Source organism: Aquarana catesbeiana, linkage group LG12 (assembly GCF_042186555.1).
Source record: "Aquarana catesbeiana isolate 2022-GZ linkage group LG12, ASM4218655v1, whole genome shotgun sequence".
NCBI lineage: Eukaryota > Metazoa > Chordata > Amphibia > Anura > Ranidae > Aquarana > Aquarana catesbeiana.
Window position 1 is genome coordinate 108,777,085 of NC_133335.1, and position 19,847 is coordinate 108,796,931.

At 45.2% G+C, this 19,847-nt stretch overlaps 1 protein-coding gene across 6 annotated transcripts in view; it reads left to right on the forward strand.

Moving 5' to 3' along the window:
• Positions 1–19,847, forward strand: part of EZH1 (enhancer of zeste 1 polycomb repressive complex 2 subunit) — an 800,790-nt gene that overhangs the window by 550,405 nt on the left and 230,538 nt on the right. The window lies entirely within an intron of this gene.

Below are 19,847 nucleotides of genomic sequence, written 5' to 3' on the forward strand. Positions count from 1 at the left end.
AACGTGACAAAATGTGGAAAATCAGTGGACACAGAGCGTGGCTTGGGTTGGAGCCCGCACAAGTGCTTCTATAGCAAACAGTTTGCTATGGGGGCACCCAGAGGGGCAGAGGAGCCACGAGCGCCAACAGGGGACCCCAGAAGAGGATCGGGGCTGCTCTGCAAAACCATTGCATAGAGCAGGTAAGTATAACATGTTTGTTATTTTAAACATGAAAATTCCTTTTCTTGTTCATACATCACGGGACACAGAGCCTTTGATAATTACTAAGTGGATTACATAGTCACCATCAGGTGATTGGACACTGGCAACCCTAATTACAAGGCGAGTTCCTCCCCTATATAACCACTCCCATATGGAGAGTACCTCAGTTTTTTTGCCAGTGTCTAAGGTGGTTGGTCACGTTGAAGATGTGCTAAGAAGAGAGCTCTGTTTGATGGTCTCTGCGGGGGCCTAGGAGCTATACAACCGGATCCATATTTCAGGCCAATTAATACGCCTAAGATGGATGGTACCTGGGCCTCGTGAAAGAAGAAACAAGGTTTTGCCTGTAATGTCTCTCTTTGAGGACTGGGCTCTGGGATCCAGCACTTTGGGGCACGAATTAAAAGTTGCACGAAAAGTTTTCTGGCAGAGTCTTCTACAGGTCCAGGGAAGAGGATCCTGTAAGTAGCAACCCAGAACCCTGAAGGTTGGCACAACATTACCCGCCATGATGGGTGAAGGTTGGATCTGTCTGTTCTCAGCATTTTTCTGCGGCTGGGATAAGGTAAGTGAAGACAATCCTAGGATTATCTTCTACGTGTAGTTTTCATGTCTTACCAGTTTTCCGCCACTAGAGGGAGTAAGAGACATACCTGGTGTTTACTTACATGCCTTCCAGGATACACGCTCAGTGAAACTGGTCTGTGAAACCGCTTACCTCCTCCGCTGCAGGCTCTGCCACATAAACTGAAAGGGGGGATGCCACGTAGCCTTGGGGTCCCATGTAGTCCTCCAGAGGTCTCCTTTCTCCCCCCTCGCCCGCCACCATGATGGTCCTACGCGCGCGCTTTTACCGTGGATTCGGCGGAGAAGGAGGGCAGGTGTGGTTGCGGGCAGTGTCTACGGCGCATCAGTGCGCAGGCGCAAGATGGCAATGTTTAAAGCCCAGGACGCTGGAGCCCCTGTAAGTGGTGGGACACAGAGCTGTGGGCAGTAAGCATCTCAGTGGATTCGGATCCAGGGATACCTAAGACACCTACTCAGCATCAGATTGTGCAGACTAAGCTAATGATTATATTGTAAGACTAAGGCACAACACTGATCGCATCTATACTAGTACCTCTATGAGTAAGCACTTGGCATAAGTGTGAAACGCGTCAGTTGTTTTTCTGTACCACTCTGCTTTGGTGTCGTGTATACTTTGTGATTCTGGTTCACAAATAAAGGCATAAGAAACTTTCATCTGTATGCGGCTGTCCAGAATTTCTTCATCTACCTTCATCTAGACTAGTACCTCTGCTTTTGCAGCTTAGGACTATGTCTCCCCGTAAGAGGGCTTCAGGGGCAGGTAAAAGAGGCACTAAGAAGTCACCGCCTAGATCTAGGGGTTCTTTACATGCCTACAGGATACCATCCCCCCCGAAAGACTGGAGGCAGCCTCACAGGATGAGTCATTGCCCCTGTCAGGCTTTGCAGCCTCCCCCTGTGTATGTCACTGAAGACACTATGAAAGCTGCATTGGATGGTTTAGAAGGAAGGATTGCTACTTTAATCACAACTTCCTTAAAGAGTAGCAGAAAACTTGATAGATCCCCTGCCTCTGCTCTAGATTCCTTATCGGATGAGCAATATGATAATGATGACGTATGCTTATCCGGGGATGGGGATCAGGAACAGTCGGATGATTCAGGGGATGAGGAGAAGCTCTCTTCTTCCTCTCAGGCCCTCAAGGTGCAGGTGCAATATTGTTTTCTGAGTTGGTGCGTGCCACATACAAATTGCCCTCTGCTGAGGCTGCCATATCCTCTGCTTCTTCCTTGGGATCCCGGAAATCCCCACAGGCTGCGTATACCTTCTCAATTCATCCCTTGCTGGAGAAATTGGTGTATGAGGCCTGGGTTCACCCAGATAAGCTATTTCTCCTCCTAAGAAATTTTCCTTTCTTTATCCGGTAGAGGAAAAATTCACCAAGAAATGGGGGTTGCCAGCAATTGATGCGACTGTTTCCTGTGTGAATAAAAGCCTGACCTGCCCTGTGGACAATGCTCAGGGGTTCAAAGATCCAACTGACAAGAAGCTGGAATGTTTATTTAAAGCCACCTTTTCTATGGCTGGCGCTGTGGTCCAACCTGCAGTTGCAGCAGTTGGCAATGTGCCAATTCCTAAAGGAACAAATGAAGCAGGTGGTTAACCTCCTCCCCACTGAACAGGTCAAGGTTTATGCAGACCTTCCTAAGGCCTTATGTTTTGTGGTTGATGCCATTATAGATTCTGTTCAGCAAGCATCCCACCTTACTCTCCTGCTGGTACACATGCGCAGGTCCCTTTGGCTTAAGCATTGGGCAGCTGAGGCTTCATGCAAAAGATTTTTGACTGGGTTCCCGTTTCGTGGGGAACGCTTGTTTAGGGGTATATCTAGAGGATTACCGGGGGCAAGACCACTTTGTTGCCAGTTAAGAAGAAGAGTAAACGTCTGTCATTTAGGCGTTCTCTTTCCCCAGCCCCTGGAGCCTCGACCTCCAGGCAGTGGCGACGGCCTCCCCACTCCAATACTAGGGGAAAGGTCCAAGGGCAGAAAAAGTCTTGGGGTCCAAGATCTGTTAATCAGAACCCCAAAGTTTCCTTATGAAGAGGCGCCCTCGCTCGGCCTCATGGGGGGATAGCTACTGCGGTTTGCAGACACCTGGGGGGAAGAGGTTCAGGACAAATGGGTAACCTACACGGTGTCTCTGGGCTACAAGCTGGAGTTTCGGGAGCTTCCACCATCCTGCTTTCTAAGGTCTCCAAAGATCCAGAAAAAAGGAGGCCCTTGCTTTTGGCCTTAGAAGGCCTGTTATCCCAAGGGGTGATTATATTAGTAGCCCCAGAAGAGCAAGGCTCGGGGTTCTACTCAAACCTCTTTACGGTTCCAAAACCAAACGGGGATGTCAGACCTATTCTAGATCTAAAAGACCTGAATCAGTTCCTAAACATTCGTTCTTTCCGCATGGAGTCAATCCACTCAGTGGTTTCCACCCTTCAGGGAGGAGAATTTCTGGCATCGATAGATATCAAAGATACATATTTACATGTGCCAATTTTCCCCGCTCACAAAAGGTTTCTAAGGTTTGCGGTGGAGCAGCGCCACTTCCAGTTTGTGGTTTGTGGCTACCGCACCTTGGGTGTTTTACGAAGCTTCTAGCCCCACCCCTGGCAAAGCTAAGGGCTTGAGGCATAGCAGTCACAGCTTATCTGGACGATTTGCTACTCGTAGAACAGTCTGTAGCACGCTTAGACCGCAATGTGCTCAGCACAGTGAAGTATTTAGAGTACCTAGGCTGGGTCCTCAATCTAGAAAAATCCTCCTTACAGCCCCTAAAAAGCCTGGACTATTTGGGCATGGTCATAGACACAGTCCAAAGCAGAGTATTCCTACCCAAGTCAAAAGCCAAAGCCATAAAGGATTTGGTCCGAGTAGTCAAAACAAGGAAAAATTCTTCCATTCGACTATGTATGAGGTTATTAGGGAAAATGGTAGCCTCATTCGAATCTGTTCCTTACGCCCAGTTTCACTCAAGACCTTTACAGAGCAGCATCCTATCTGCCTGGAACAAGAGAGTTCAGGCCTTGGATCTTCCAATGTGCCTGTCACCATGGGTACACCAGAGCCTCAATTGGTGGTTACTAACCAAGAATCTACTGAAAGGAAAATCCTTTGTTCCAGTTATTTGGAAGGTCGTAACCACAGATGCCAGCCTTGTAGGATGGAGAGAAGTCCTGGAAGAAGCCTCTTCCCGGGGAAGATGGTCCAGAGCCAAAGGGCTCTTGCCCATCAACATTCTGGAGATTCGGGCAATTCGTCTGGCCCTCAGGGCCTGGACTTACAGGTTACAAGGCTGTCCTGTCCGGATACAGTCAGACAACGCTACAGCAGTAGTGTATATCAATCACCAAGGGGGCACCAGGAGTCTGGATGCCCAGAAGGAGGTGAATCACGTTTTTGCTTTGGCAGAAAGGCAGGTTCCCTGCCTTTCTGCGGTCTTCATTCCAGGGGTAGAAAATTGACAGGCAGATTTCCTGAGTCGCCAGCAGCTGTGTCCAGGAGAATGGTCTCTACACCCCAACATATTTCAGGCCATATGTCGGAAATGGGGTACCCCGGATGTAGACCTGTTGGCTTCCAGGTTCAACAAGAAACTAGACAACTTTGTGTCAAGGACAAGGGATCCGCTGGCACAAGGGTCAGATGCCTTAGCGATTCCGTGGGATTCTGTGGGATTCCATGGGATCAGTACTTTCTGATCTATGTGTTCCCTCCAGTTCCGCTTCTCCCCGTAATTCTGGTGGCCTCGGCTTGGCCCAGGCGACCTTGGTATGCAGAGATCGTAAAGATGGCAGAGGGAAGACCTTGGGTTCTTTCGCTATGCCCAGATCCACTCTCACAGGGCCCAATATTCCGTCCTGCCTTACGAAGTCTGAATTTGACGGTTTGGCTGTTGAGACCCACATCCTGAAGAGCCGTGGGCTCTCGGGTCCAGTCCTATCCACTCTGGTTAATGCTAGGAAGCCGGACTCCAGGCTCATCTATTACAGAATCTGGAAGGCATATGTTTCCTGGTGTGAATCCCAGGGGTGGCATCCTAGAAGGTGTGCCATTAGCAGGATTCTTGCCTTTCTTCAATTAGGCGTAGAAATGAGGCTGGCCTTGAGCACTATTAAGGGCCAGATATCGGCCTTGTCTGTATTTTTTCAAAGACCGCTTGCCTCTCATTCCATTAACCGGCATTTTTTTCAAGGGGCACTGCGCTTGAATACGCTGGTTAAGCCTCCCGTGTGCCCATGGGATTTAAATTTGGTTTTGTCTCCTTTGGTTCTTTTGACAAACAAATTGTTTTTTCTTGTAGCCATATCCTCAGCTAGGAGGGCATCGGAATTAGCAGCTCTTTCATGTAAGGAGCCATATTTGATTTTTCACGAAGACAGGGTGGTGTTGCGTCCTCACCCGACCTTTTTGCCTAAAGTGGTTTCAGGCTTCCATTTGAATCAAGATGTGGTCCTACCGTTCTTTTTTCCAGATCCGCAGTTCGCAGAGGAAAAGTTGTTACACTCTTTAGATGTTTTAAGAGCAGTCAAAATCTATCTGCAGGCAACGGCTCAGATACAAAAGACTGATTGTCTATTTATACTGCCAGAAGGCCCCAAAAAGGGCCAGGCAACGTCAAAGTCCACTATCTCTAGATGGATTTGACAGGTTATTATTTAGGCTTATGGTTTGAAGCAGAAAATTCCTCCTTTCCAGGTTAAAGTGCACTCGACTCGAGCAGTTAGTGCATTGCATCACCAGGTTAGTTAGTGCAGTGCATCACCTGGCCTCCATGGCTCAGATCTGCAAGGCTGCAAGGTCTTCGGTCCATACATTCACTAGATTCTATCAGGTGGATGTAAGAGGGCATGAGGATGCCACCTTTGGGCGCAGTGTGCTGCAGGCAGCAGTATAGGTCCTCGCGTCCGAAGCCGGTCTGTGTTTCTGATCTGTGTCTCCCTCCCTTAAAATTTGGTCATTGCTCTGGGACATCCCACTTAGTAATTATCAAAGGCTCTGTGTCCCGTGATGTGTGAACACGAAAATAGGTTGTTTAAAAACGCTTACCTGTAAAATCCTTTTCTTGGGAGTACATCACGGGACACAGAGCTCCCGTCCCTCTTTGGGATTATACGTTGGGATGCTTATTGCTTTGCTACAAAACTGAGGTACTCTCCATATGGGAGGGGTTATATAGGGGAGGAACTTGCCTTGTAATTAGGGTTGCCCACTTAGTAATTATCAAAGGCTCTGTGTCCCGTGATTTACTCCCAAGAAAAGGATTTTACAGGTAAGCTGTTTTAAAGATCCTATTATTTCTGTAAGCTGTGAAAATGTGGAATAGACTTACACAGGATATAATTCTAGCAAACTCTGTGGATTGCTTCAGAAAAAGCTAGATATTTTCCTAAATGCACAAGTATGAATGGTTATTAATGGCTATAAGAATAGTAATAATGTAGAATTGTAATCTTGGGAGAATCCAAACGCATTTAGGAGACATTTTTTCTTGTCTGAGCCTAATGGACCATGCTTGGTAAAGCATTTTTTCGGTCCCCGGACTTAGCTACATGTAAAGTTTTTTGAAAATGCAATAAAGGTGTTTCTTCTAACTTTTTTTTAAGGTTCAAATTGATGTGTGCCTTTTTTTTTAACTTAACTAAATAACAAGGGCGAGTTCAGAGGGTGGTTATAAATGGGGAGTACTCAGAATGGTCAGGGGTGGGTAGTGGGGTTCCCCAGGGTTCTGTGCTGGGACCAATCCTATTTAATTTGTTTATAAACGACCTGGAGGATGGGATAAACAGTTCAATCTCTGTATTTGCAGACGATACTAAGCTAAGCAGGGCAATAACTTCTACGCAGGATGTGGAAACCTTGCAAAAAGACCTGAACAAATTAATGGGGTGGGCGACTACATGGCAAATGAGGTTCAATGTATAAAAATGTAAAATAATGCATTTAGGTGGCAAAAATATGAATGCAATCTATACACTGGGGGGAGAACCTCTGGGGGAATCTAGGATGGAAAAGGACCTGGGGGTCCTAGTAGATGATAGGCTCAGCAATGGCATGCAATGCCAAGCTGCTGCTAATAAAGCAAACAGAATATTGGCATGCATTAAAAGGGGGATCAACTCCAGAGATAAAACAATAATTCTCCCACTCTACAAGGCTCTGGTCCGGCCGCACCTGGAGTATGCTGTCCAGTTCTGGGCACCAGTCCTCAGGAAGGATGTTCTGGAAATGGAGCGAGTACAAAGAAGGGCAACAAAGCTAATAAAGGGTCTGGAGGATCTTAGTTATGAGGAAAGGTTGCAAGCACTGAACTTATTCTCTCTGGAGAAGAGACGCTTGAGAGGGGATATGATTTCAATTTACAAATACTGTACTGGTGACCCCACAATAGGGATAAAACTTTTTCGCAGAAGAGAGTTTAATAAGACTCGTGGCCACTCATTACAATTAGAAGAAAAGAGGTTTAACCTTAAACTACGTAGAGGGTTCTTTACTGTAAGAGCGACAAGGATGTGGAATTCCCTTCCACAGGCGGTGGTCTCAGCAGGGAGCATTGATAGCTTCAAGAAACTATTAGATAATCACCTGAATGACCGCAACATACAGGGATATACAATGTAATACTGACACATAATCACACACATAGGTTTGACTTGATGGACTTGTGTCTTTTTACAACCTCACCTACTATGTAACTATGTAACTATGACTTTCATATACGGCACCTATGGTACCATTTTCTACTTAGCATTAGCCTCGTCAATATTTCTATTATCTGTATAGTGCATCTATCGAACATGTTGCTGGTGCCTGGCCAAAAATGGAAACAATTAAACACACTCTTTTAAAGGAGTTGTAAATGCAGGTTTTTTTAATCTTAACCGCATCCTGACCAACCGCTGCAGTTATACTGCGGCAGGTTGGCTCCTCTGCGTGAACCGTCATAGCTATACGTCGGCTCGCGGGGTCAGGATAGCAGGCGCGCGCACGCGCCCGCTGCACAGCAATCATGAACAGGAGAGACAGAACAGGGACAAGTGTGAAAACACACACTTCCCTGTTCTGTTCTGACAGGAGTGACATATCATGTGTTCCTATTAGCTAGGAACCACGATCTGTCACTTCCTCCAGTCAGTCCCCTCCCCCTTCAGTTAGAATCACCTCCCAGGGAACACAGTTAACCCCTCGATCGCCCCCTAGTGTTAACCCCTTCACTGCCAGTGACATTTTTACAGTAATCAATGCAATTTTATAGCATTGATCGCTGTATTAATGCCAACGGTCCTAAAAATGTGTCAAAATTATCCGATGTGTCCGCCATAATGTCACAGTCACGATAAAAATCGCAGATCGCCACCATTACCATTTGGGGGATATTTATTATAGCAAAAAGTAAAAAATAATACTTTTTTTTCTAAATTGTCATTTTGTTTTTTTTTTTGTTTATAACACAAAAAATAAAAACCGCAGAGGCGATCAAATACCACCAAAAGAAAGCTCTATATGTGGGAAAAAAAAGAATGTCAATTTTGTTTGGGTACAATGTCGCACGACCGAGCAATTGTCCGTTAAAGCAACACAGTGCCGAAACGCAAAAAAAGGCTCTGGTCAGGAAGGGGGTAAATTCTTCCGGGGCTGAAATGGTTAAATGTATTCTATGAATTAAGATAAGACAACCTTCTGTGTGTAGCAGCCCCCACAGCACCCCCTAATTACTTACCTGAGCCCCATCTCTCTCTCAAGCGATGTCCACGAGTGTCCTAGCCATCCGGAACTCTCCTCCTGATTGGCTGAGACACAGCAGTGGTGCCATTGGCTCCCGCAGCTGTCAGAGTCAGTTAGCCAATCAGAAGAAAAGGGATTCATTCCGGAGATAAAACGATATTTCTCCTGCTCTACAAGATTCTGGTCCGGCCTCACCTAGAGTATGCTGTCCAGTTCTGGGCACCAGTCCTCAGGAAGGATGTACTGGGAATGAAGTGAGTACAAAGAAGGGCAACAAAGCTAATAAAGGGTCTGAAGGATATTAGTTATGAGGAAATGTTGCGAGCACTGAACTTATTCTCTCTAGAGAAGAGACGCTTGAGAGGGGATATGATTTCAATATACAAATACCATACTGGTGACCCCACAATAATGATAAAACTTTTTCGCAGAAGTGAGTTTAACAAGACTCGTGGCCACTCATTAAAATTAGTAGAAAAGAGATTTAACCTTAAACTACGTAGAGGGTTCTTTACTGTAAGAGCGGCAAGGATGTGGAATGTAGGGTAAGGACACCTCCCAGTTGGGATCTACGTGTTCCTCATCCAACATCTTAACGTTTTCTCTGGCTCTCATGAGGGTGGCATCTCGCAGTTGCTCAACACAAAAATCCTCTCTCCTGACCTCTAAGTCAGGTACCACATTCTGGCTACTGTCATTGAAGAGGTCAGCGGTGTTCTCCAGTTCATTACCCTTAGGCTAGGAGCTAGCTTCCAGGTCCTCTGGCTCCCCAGCCATGACAGGGAAAAGAAGGGGATCTCCAGCTTCCTCGATCCCACCAATAGCACCCCCCCTCCTTTTGGCAAAAAGGGTCCGGTGAGAGTTCCCGTGCATCCATAGCAGGGGGAGCTCCATCTACCAGCCTCCCTTTGCTTTCCCATAACTTCCAAAAATGGGGAAAATATCTCCCCACTAAAGCTTCATGAAGCAGTGAAGATACCACCCCCACTGAATGGGTTACAGTGGCCCAGGGGGTATCAACCTCAACCACCGCTGTCTGGTAGTCCCGAGTGTCCCCATGTATGCAAATTACCTCAATAGTACTGGGGTGTAGATTTGTGGGGTTCACACAATCATTCCTGACTAGGGTCACCACACTACCAGAGTTTAGCAAGGCTGTAAGTGGCTTTCCACCCACTGAAATAACATACATCTGTTTTTCAATGCGGCTCTGACATGATGCAGTACATGCGACCTGTGCAAACAGAGACATGCGTCTTTTCATGTAAGTATAATCACATTGCATAGGTTCATCAGCTATAGGGCAGTTTGCAGCAATATGCCCTAACGCATGGCAAGAAAAACACTATGTGCTCAACCCCCAGTCCTCTTAACGGTCCCAAAGACCTTCCTGGCTTCTTTGGCCAGTCTTACCAGAACGGCCGGGCGATTTTGTACCCCTAGACACACCGAAGTGGGGCATAGACTGGTTCACCAAGTCCTCAGTAGCGATGTACCTCTTTACTAGGTCCATCAACTGGGTTGCAGTTTTGGGATCCCCTCGTTCGACCCACTTCCTCAGAGCAGCAGGGAGCGCACGCGGGTACCGGTCCATTACTACACACTCCACGATCTGAGGGCCTGTCAAGGTCTCCGGCTGCAACCACTTCCTGGTGAGGTGGATCAGATCGGACATTTGAGAACGGGCTGGCTGGTTGCTGGAGTAGGTCCATTGATGCACGCGCTGGGCCCGGACCGCCATAGTGACACCCAAGCGCGCGAGTATTTCTGTCTTCAGCATCTCAAAGTCCTAGGCCTTGTCTGGTTGCAGATCAAAATAGGCCTTTTGAGGTTCTCTTGACAGAAATGGGGCCAACAGACCCACCCACTGTTCTTTTAGCCATCCTTTGCGGACAGCAACTCTCTCAAAAGTCGCAAGGTATGTCTCGACATCATCGGCAGGTGTCATTTTCCGTAGGTGGTAGGAGGTACATCTTTGGTTCTACTGGCACAGGCGGTGAGGACCCCTTCCTTAGTTTCAGAAGAGCCTCTGCGAACTGCCGGTTTATCTCCTGCTGGGTCACCTGTTGTGCTGCAGCAGCCTCTGCGACTTGGCGGTTGGTTTCCCGCTGGGCTGCATTGGCCTGTAGCAGGGCCTTTATCATTTCCTCCATCTTCAGAAATTGCCCGCTGAATCCACCACGTGTGGGGAATTAGCTCGTGGGGATCACCTTTTTCTGAATGACAGTCAGTAAATGGGCACTTTCTTCAAAATCTGGCGGATGCTAGGTTTATTTGCAGGCGGTTTGCAAAATAAAAACAAACAAACAGTAAATTAAATCCTTGCCATCCGGCACTAACTAAACAAATAGTCTCCTCTCTATACAGTGCGGGGCTGGTCCCCGTCACCCCCAAAACATGCTGAAAAGCAAACCTTTTTTGTCCAACACCCAGGGCTCCTCTCACTCAGGTTCCTTCCTGAGTCTCAAAACCAGAGAGCCCTGTTGTGCTCTCTTACTGGTCATTTAAAGTCCAGCTGATTGTGGGCTCAAGTGGACCAGAACATCCGGACCAGAACCTAGCCTGCCACAGAGGCTGGAAAAACCCAGTCCAGATTCTGATTCAATCCCTTACAACAGAACGATTGCAAGGTGAAATATAGCGATTATCCACTATATCACCTCGCATACCGCCACAATATGTATATATATATATATATATATACAGTCAGGTCCATAAATATTGACATCTACACAATTCTAATTTTTTTGGCTCTATACACCACCACAATGGATTTGAAATGAAACAAACAAGATGTGCTTTAACTGCAGACTTTCAGCTTTAATTTGAGGGTATTTGCATCCAAATCAGGTGAACGGTGTAGGAATTACAATAGTTTGTATATGTGCCTTACACTTTTTAAGGGACCAAAAGTAATGGGACAATTGGCTGCTCAACTGTTCCATGGCCAGGTGTGTGTTATTTCCTCGTTATCCCATTTACAAGGAGCAGATAAAAGGTCGAGAGTTCATTTCAAGTGTGCTATTTGCATTTGGAATCTGTTGCTGTCAACTCTCAATATGAGATCCAAAGAGCTGTCACTATCAGTGAAGCAAGCCATCATTAGGCTGAAAAAAAACAAAACAAACCCATCAGAGAGAGATAGCAAAAACATTAGGTGTGGCCAAATCAACTGTTTGGAACATCCTTAAAAAAAAGGAACGCACCAGTGAGCTCAGCAACACCAAAAGACCCGGAAGACCACGGAAAACAACTGTGGTGGATGACCGAATAATTCTTTCCCTGGTGAAGAAAACACCCTTCACAACAGTTGGCCAGATCAAGAACACTCTCCAGGAGGTAGGTGTATGTGTGTCAAAGTCAACAATCAAGAGAAGACTTCACCAGAGTGAATACAGAGGGTTCACCACAAGATGTAAACCATTGGTGAGCCTCAAAAACAGGAAGGCCAGATTAGAGTTTGCCAAACAACATCTAAAAAAGCCTTCACAGTTCTGGAACAACATCCTATGGACAGACCAAGATCAACTTGTACCAGAGTGATGGGAAGAGAAGAGTATGGAGAAGGAAAGGAACTGTTCATGATCCAAAGCATACCACCTCATCAGTGAAGCATGGTGGTGGTAGTGTCATGGCGTGGGCATGTATGGCTGCCAATGGAACTGGTTCTCTTGTATTGATGATGTGACTGCTGACAAAAGCAGCAGGATGAATTCTGAAGTGTTTTGGGCAATATTATCTGCTCATATTCAGCAAAATGCTTCAGAACTCATTGGACGGCGCTTCACAGTACAGATGGACAATGACCCGAAGCATACTGCCAAACCAACCAAAGAGTTTTTTAAGGGAAAGAAGTGGAATGTTATGCAATGGCCAAGTCAATCACCTGACCTGAATCCGACTGAGTATGCATTTCACTTGCCGAAGAAAAAACTGAAGGGAAAATGCCCCAAGAAGCAGCAGGAACTGAAGACAGTTGCAGTAGAGGCCTGGCAGAGCATCACCAGGGATGAAACCCAGCATCTGGTGATGTCTATGCGTTCCAGACTTCAGGCTGTAATTGACTGCAAAGGATTTGCAACCAAGTATTAAAAAGTGAAAGTTTGATGAGTGATTGTTAATCTGTTCCATTACTTTTGGTCCCTTAAAAAGTGGGAGGCACATATCCAAACTGTTGTAATTCCTACACCGTTCACCTGATTTGGATGTAAATACCCTCAAATTAAAGCTGAAAGTCTGCAGTTAAAGCACATCTTGTTTGTTTCATTTCAAATCCATTGTGTTGGTGTATAGAGCCAAAAAGAATTATGTCAATGTCCCAATATTTATGGACCTGACTGTATATACAGTTGTTCTCATAAGTTTACATACGCTGGCAGAATTTATGATTTCTTGGCCATTTTTTCAGAGAATATGAATGATAACACAAGAACTTTTTACTCATGGTTAGTGTTTGGCTGAAGCCATTTATTATCAATCAACTGTGTTTACTCTTTTTAAATCATAATCACAACAGAAACTACTCATATGACCCTGATCAAAAGTTTACATACCCCAGTTCTTAATACCGTGTATTGCCCCCTTTAACATCAATGACAGCTTGAAGCCTTTTGTGATATTTGTAGATGAGGCTATTTATCTTCTCAGATGGTAAAGCTGCCCATTCCTCTTGGCAAAAAGCCTCCAGTTCCTGTAAATTCTTGGGCAGTCTTGCATGAACTGCACGTTTGAGATCTCCCCAGAGTGGCTCAATGATATTGAGGTCGGGAGAATAAGATGGCCACTCCAGAACCTTCACTTAATTCTGCAGTAGCCAATGACAGGTCGACTGGGCCTTGTGTTTTGGATCATTGTCATGTTGGAATGTCCAAGTACATCATCCCATGCGCAGCTTCCTGGCTGATGAATGCAAATGTTCCTCCAGTATTTTTTGATAACATACTGCATTCATGTTGCCATCAATTTTGACCAAATTTCCTGTGCCTTTGTAGCACACATTTATATAGTAGGTGAGGTTGAAAAAAGACACAAGTCCATCAAATCCAACCTATGTGTGTGATTATATGTCAGTATTACATTGTATATCCCTGTATGTTGCGGTCGCTCAGGTGCTTATCTAATAGTTTCTTGAAACTATCAATGCCCCCAGCTGAGACTACCGCCTGTGGAAGGGAATTCCACATCCTTGCCGCTCTTACAGTAAAGAACCTTCTACGTAGTTTTAAGGTTAAACCTCTTTTCTTCTAATTTTAATGAGTGGCCACGAGTCTTGTTAAACTCCTGTCATGGTTATGCAATAGAGTTTTGTTTGTCAGCTTACCTGTCTCCATGTGTTTATCTCTAAAGACCAGCAGACTCTCACCTGACTGCTTTTATTAACTCTCCTCTAGCATGGCTCCACCCCAGCTCCTATCAGAGAACTCTATACTAACCTCTGCACTGCAGGCCTGCCCTGCTGATCAACCTTTGTGTGTTTTGGCTTCCTGTTCCTGCTTGCCGTGTGCTCTACATTTGTTTCTGTTACTGACCTTGGCGTGTTCTCTACCATTCCTGTCTGCTCGTGACCCTGACCTTTGGCGTGTCCCCGACCATCTCTGTTTGCCTGTGACCCTGAACCTTGGCGTGAACTCTGTTGTCCTTGTCTGCTTGTGGCCCTGACCTTGGCTTATTCCTTTACTATCCCTATCCTCCTGTTGCCTACTGTGGGTGTGAGCTGGGGGACCCTGGGGGTCGCGACCTGGAGCCAGTTGCAGCCCAGTCCATCCTCACCACTAGAGGCTCTGGTGAACACCTGCTGGCTCTTAGACTCCGCGCCCCAGGGAATCTTACGCTCTAACCCCGGTGGGATCCGTCTTGGTGTTCCAGCGGCCCTGCCTTCCTTACCACCCGGACTGCCATCCGCAGCAGGGAGGCGTAGGGTCCACTGCCTTGCGGTGCACTCCTGATCCCAACGGTGTGCATTTGTCACCTAGCCCCAAGGTGACCTGACAACTCCCTTCTGCAAACAAGTTTTATACCTATTGTGGGTTCACCAGTATGGTATTTCTATATTGAAATCATATCCCCTCTCAAGCGTCTCTTCTCCAGAGAGAATAAGTTCAGTGCTCGCAACCTTTCCTCATAACTAATATCCTCCAGACCCTTTATTAGCTGTGTTGCCCTTCTTTGTACTCGCTCCATTTCCAGTACATTCTTCCTGAGGACTGGTGCCCAGAACTGGACAGCATACTCTAGGTGCGGCCGGACCAGAGTCTTGTAGAGCGGAGAATTATCGTTTTATCTCTGGAGTTAATCCCTTTTTAATGCATGCCAATGTTCTGTTTGTTTTGTTAGCAGCAGCTTGGCATTGCATGCCATTGCTGAGCCTATCATCTACTAGGACCCCCAGGTCCTTTTCCATCCAAATTAAATAGGATTGGTCCCAGCACAGAACCCTGGGGGACCCCACTACCCACCCCTGACCATTCCGAGTACTCCCCATTTATCACCACCCTCTATACTCGCCCTTATAGCCAGTTTTCAATGCATGAACTCACCCTATGGTCCATGCCAACAGACCTTATTTTGTACAGTAAACGTTTATCAGCGATCCACCTCTGTGTTTCACAGTAGGAATGGTGTACCTTTCATCGTAGGCCTTGTTGACTCCTCTCCAAATGCAGCGTTTATGGTTGTGGCCAAAAAGCTCAATTTTGGTATCATCACTACAAATGACTTTGTGCCATAAGGTTTGAGGTTTGTCTCTGTGCTGTTTGGCATATTGTAAGTGGGATACTTTGTGGCATTTGCATAGTAATGGCTTCCTTCTGGCGACTCGACCATGCAGCCCATCTTTCTTCAAGTGCCTCCTTATTGTGCATCTTGAAACAGCCACGCCACATGTTTTCAGAGAGTCCTGTAGTTCACCTGAAGTTATTTGTGGGTTTTCTTTGCATCCTGAACAATTTTCCTGGCAGTTGTGGCTGAAATTTTAGTTGGTTTACCTGACCGTGGTTTGGTTTCAACAAAACCCCTCATTTTCCACTTCTTGATTAGAGTTTGAACACTGCTGATTGGCATTCTCAATTCCTTTGATATCTTTTTTTATCCCTTTCCTGCTTTAGACAATTCAACTACCTTTTCCCGCAGATCCTTTGACAATTCTTTTGCTTTCCCCATGACTCAGAATCCAGAAACGTCAGTGCAGCACTGGATGAAAGATGCAAGGGTCTGTCAGGAGTCCAGAAACTCATTGACCTTTTATACACACACGTGCACGCAACTTCTTTGGTCGACCATGGCGAGTCCTGTTCTGAGTGGAACCTGTCCTGCTGTATGGTCTTGGCCACTGTGCTGCAGATGAGTTTCAGGGTCTTGGTAATCTTCTCATAGCCTAGGCCATCTTTATGTAGCTGACCATAGATATATACCCATCAGGTAGGTTGTACTGGACTGTCTTGGTACTGATTCACAAACAAAATATTTTTGGTATAAAAAATATCATTTTAATACATATAAAAAGGCTTGTACAGAAAACAAATATCGATAAAATTCAACCACAGACAACTAACGGGGTCACCCAGCAGGAAACTGTTGATGTGGGATATAGACAATCTGGTCCTCTACCAGTTTTGCGGATTGAAACCGCTTCTTTAGGAGGAACTATCTATAAGTCAGAAGATATATACAATAAAATATACAGTAATTACATCAGAAGAAAATGTATAATTATACAGGAAACATTATAATGAAAAAATCTGCTCATCCAGAAGATACATCGATACATACCCAGGTCGCTAAAAATTCCCCCCGCGGCGAACGTGGGGGATTGTACAAGGCCACTTCTAATTAAAAATAGATATAATAATAGTAAATGGACAAGCCAAATGATATCCAATTTATAGGGCCCATTGGGGGTGAGGGGACACCAGGTGCTGCACAAGATGGTAGGGACAAGTGAGACATCGGGAGTGAATAGTATCGGAGTGAAAAAGGGGGGGGTTGGTGGGAGAAGGAAGGGGGGTAGGGAGAGGGGTGGAGATGGGAGGGGGTGAGGGGGGAAGGAAGGAAGAAGGGGGGAGGGGGAAAAAGAGCAAAGGGGGGGAGCCCCTCGGCCCCTTTTCCCCCTCCCCCTTCTTCCTTCCTTCCCCTCCCCCCTCCGTATCCCTTCCCCCCTCCCCCACCCCCTCTCCTTTTCTTCCACATCCTCCTCCCATCCCCCACCCCTCTCCATATCCCCCTTCCTTCTCCCCCCTTTTTCACTCCGAAACTATTCACTCCCGATGTCTCACTTGTCCCCACCATCTTGTGCAGCACCTGGTGTCCCCTCACCCCCTATGGGCCCTATAAATTGGATATCAATTTAAATTGGATATCATGTGGCTTGTCCATTTAGTATCATTATATCCATTTTTAATTAGAAGTGGCCTTCCCCCAATCCCCCACGTTCATCGCGGGGGGGAATTTTTTAGCGTCCTGGGTATGTATCGATGTATGATCTTCTGGGTGAGCAGATTTTTTTCATTATAATGTTTGCTGTATAATTATAAATTTTCTTCTGATGTAATTACTGTATATTTTATTGTATATATCTTCTGACTTATAGATAGTTCCTCCTGAAGAAGCGGTTTCAAGCCGTGAAACTGGTAGAGGACCAGATTGTCTATATCCCACATCAACAGTCTCCTTTTGGGTGACCCCGTTAGTAGTTGTCTGTGGTTGAATTTTATCAATATTTGTTTTCTGTACATGTTTTTTTATATATATTAAAATTATATTTTTTATACCAAAAATATTTTGTTTGTGTACCTGATGGGTATATATCTATGGTCAGCTACAGCAACTGTCCTGATAGACCCCTCTGGCCCTCTTTTCCTATATAGATTTGGATGATGGTACTTTTTAAATTATTATTAGTTTCTTTGTTATGTGAGGCAATACATATAAATTCTAGGCCATCTTTATGTAGAGCAACAATTCTTTTTTTCAAATCCTCAGAGAATTCTTTGCCATGAGGTGCCATGTAGAACTTCCAGTGACCAGTATGAGAGAGTGAGAGCGATAACACCAAATTTAACTCACCTGCTCCCCATTTACACCTGAGACCTTGTAATACTAACGGGTCACTTGACACCGTGGAGGGAAAATTGGGCCCAATTTGGAGATTTTCACTAAGGGGTGTACTCCCTTTTGTTGCCAGCGGTTTAGACATTAATGGCTCTGTGTTAGGTTATTTTGAGGGATCAGCAAATTTACACTGTTATACAAGCTGTACACTCACTACTTTACATTGTATCAAAGTGTCATTTCTTCAGTTTTGTCGCATGAAAAGTGATGTAACCGATGCAATAGTATACAATCTATACAATATATCCTAGATAACTATTGCATACATGTATTAATTTGTCTAGTCCCTATAGTTGCTACTCTGTAAGAGTCTGATAAGCACAATGATATAATAATAAACAAAAACCGCGCTAAAATAATATAGACACTAAAGAATGTGTAATCTTTGGTATAGTCCGTGTAGTCCCATATGAATGTCCACAACAAATGAAGGAAGTAGAACTATCATAAGTGAATAACGTGAAAGTTCATCCAAAGTGATAAGTGATGAAACGACAATGGAACTGGAAAACACCAAAATATTGCGCTTACCAGAAGTTAGCCACATAGGGGCAAGTGGCTTAAACCCAGCCTGGGCCTTTAGACAGATGATCCAGATGAACCAGGATAACCGCACTCGTCCCACGTGCCCAGACCATAGAGGTTTTATCCAAAAATATATAACAAAAACATAGCATAATACTGATAATGTAAAGCACTCCAAATGTGAACAAGAAGTGCAACACTCAACAAAAACAAATCATGTGTGATCATATATCATCCAATGTCAGCGCAGCAACTAAGGATGGTAGATGAGTGTCATGCAATCATGCAAAGATGTAGTGTGGGGTGAATAGGTAAAAAACAAAAATAGCAGCACCCAGAATCTGTTTGGCAGATTAGGTAAAAGGCAAGACTGCACCCAATCACCCAGAAATAGACATTGGAAAAAGGGATATAAACATTGAAAAAAAGAAGAAGAACCCTCTAGGTGCAGCACATCACATGCACAAGCTGCTTACCAGATGGCAAATACATATGGGCAAAATTCCACACAGCCAAACGTGTAAAACACAGAATAAAACTGCAGCAGCGAACCTAGGGGATATCCTGCTTACCAGACATCCAGATAGGGTTGGCAGATGTAGTGGAGCACAGACAGGCTCCTAACAGGAACGGCGTAGACACATCCTGGCCAATCAAACCCAAGCTCAGCAGTGCATATAAAGTAAAAACAGCCAATAGTGTAATACTGTATAATCCGGTTTATTAAAATAGAGTAACACTTACACTAAATGAAGATAAAAAGGCGAAAAATGGAGCCGGCCAGCACTCAAACACACTCCCGTCCTCACAGGGCAAACGTGGTGACGTCAGCACGTCCCTCCCATGATATAACAAAAACATCTGCTTAGTAAACAAGTTACATTTATTTCCCAAGAAAGTAGGAATGTACTAAAACGGCAGAATTAGGAAAAAAATCTAACATAAAAGTATTAAAAGGCATTACAATGTTACATAGTTTACAATCAGAACACAATATACTAAACAGCAGATATCTACAACATATAATAACAATCAAACATATAATACAAGAATATCAAAGATGCTTATCACAAGGTTTCATCGCCTGGTTCTGGATGATAAACGGGGTCCAGGCCACATGGTTTAGGCCCGAGCCAGCACCCAGAGCAAGGCCTCAAGATGGCCGAGACATGAGGCTTGCAAAGACCAACATCAGTAGAGAGAGAGAGGGGCAGAGAGGCAGAATCGCCTGAGTGTGTGCTCTTTTCGTTCAAACATACACACCCACTCGTAGCCACCCCCATTTGCCTTCCATCCAATAGATATTGCCAAGAGGTAATCCTTCAAATGTCTGCCCATTCTTCAGGAAGCATGCTGTATTGTCCACTATGGGCAGCGTCTCTATTAGCCCAGGGCTGTCTTAGCTAACTCATACTCTTTGAAGCCTGTAATCACACATATCACAGCAGGTGGGCTGGAGACAAGCCCTTTTGTTATGCAGATTCTGTTTGGGGCCACATTCCTCTGTACTTTTTTAAAACTGTGGGACTGCAAGTGTCAGCATGGCTGATCTTGGTTGTAAGAACAGATGTGTGGAAACTTTAGACATATAACATTGGACCATGTTGACTGCTAACATTAGCCGCTTTGTACCTAAAGGGCGCATATCACCCTTCCTCAGACACGGCCATTGAACAGTCCTTAAATGTTTTAACACGTGTTGTTTCCC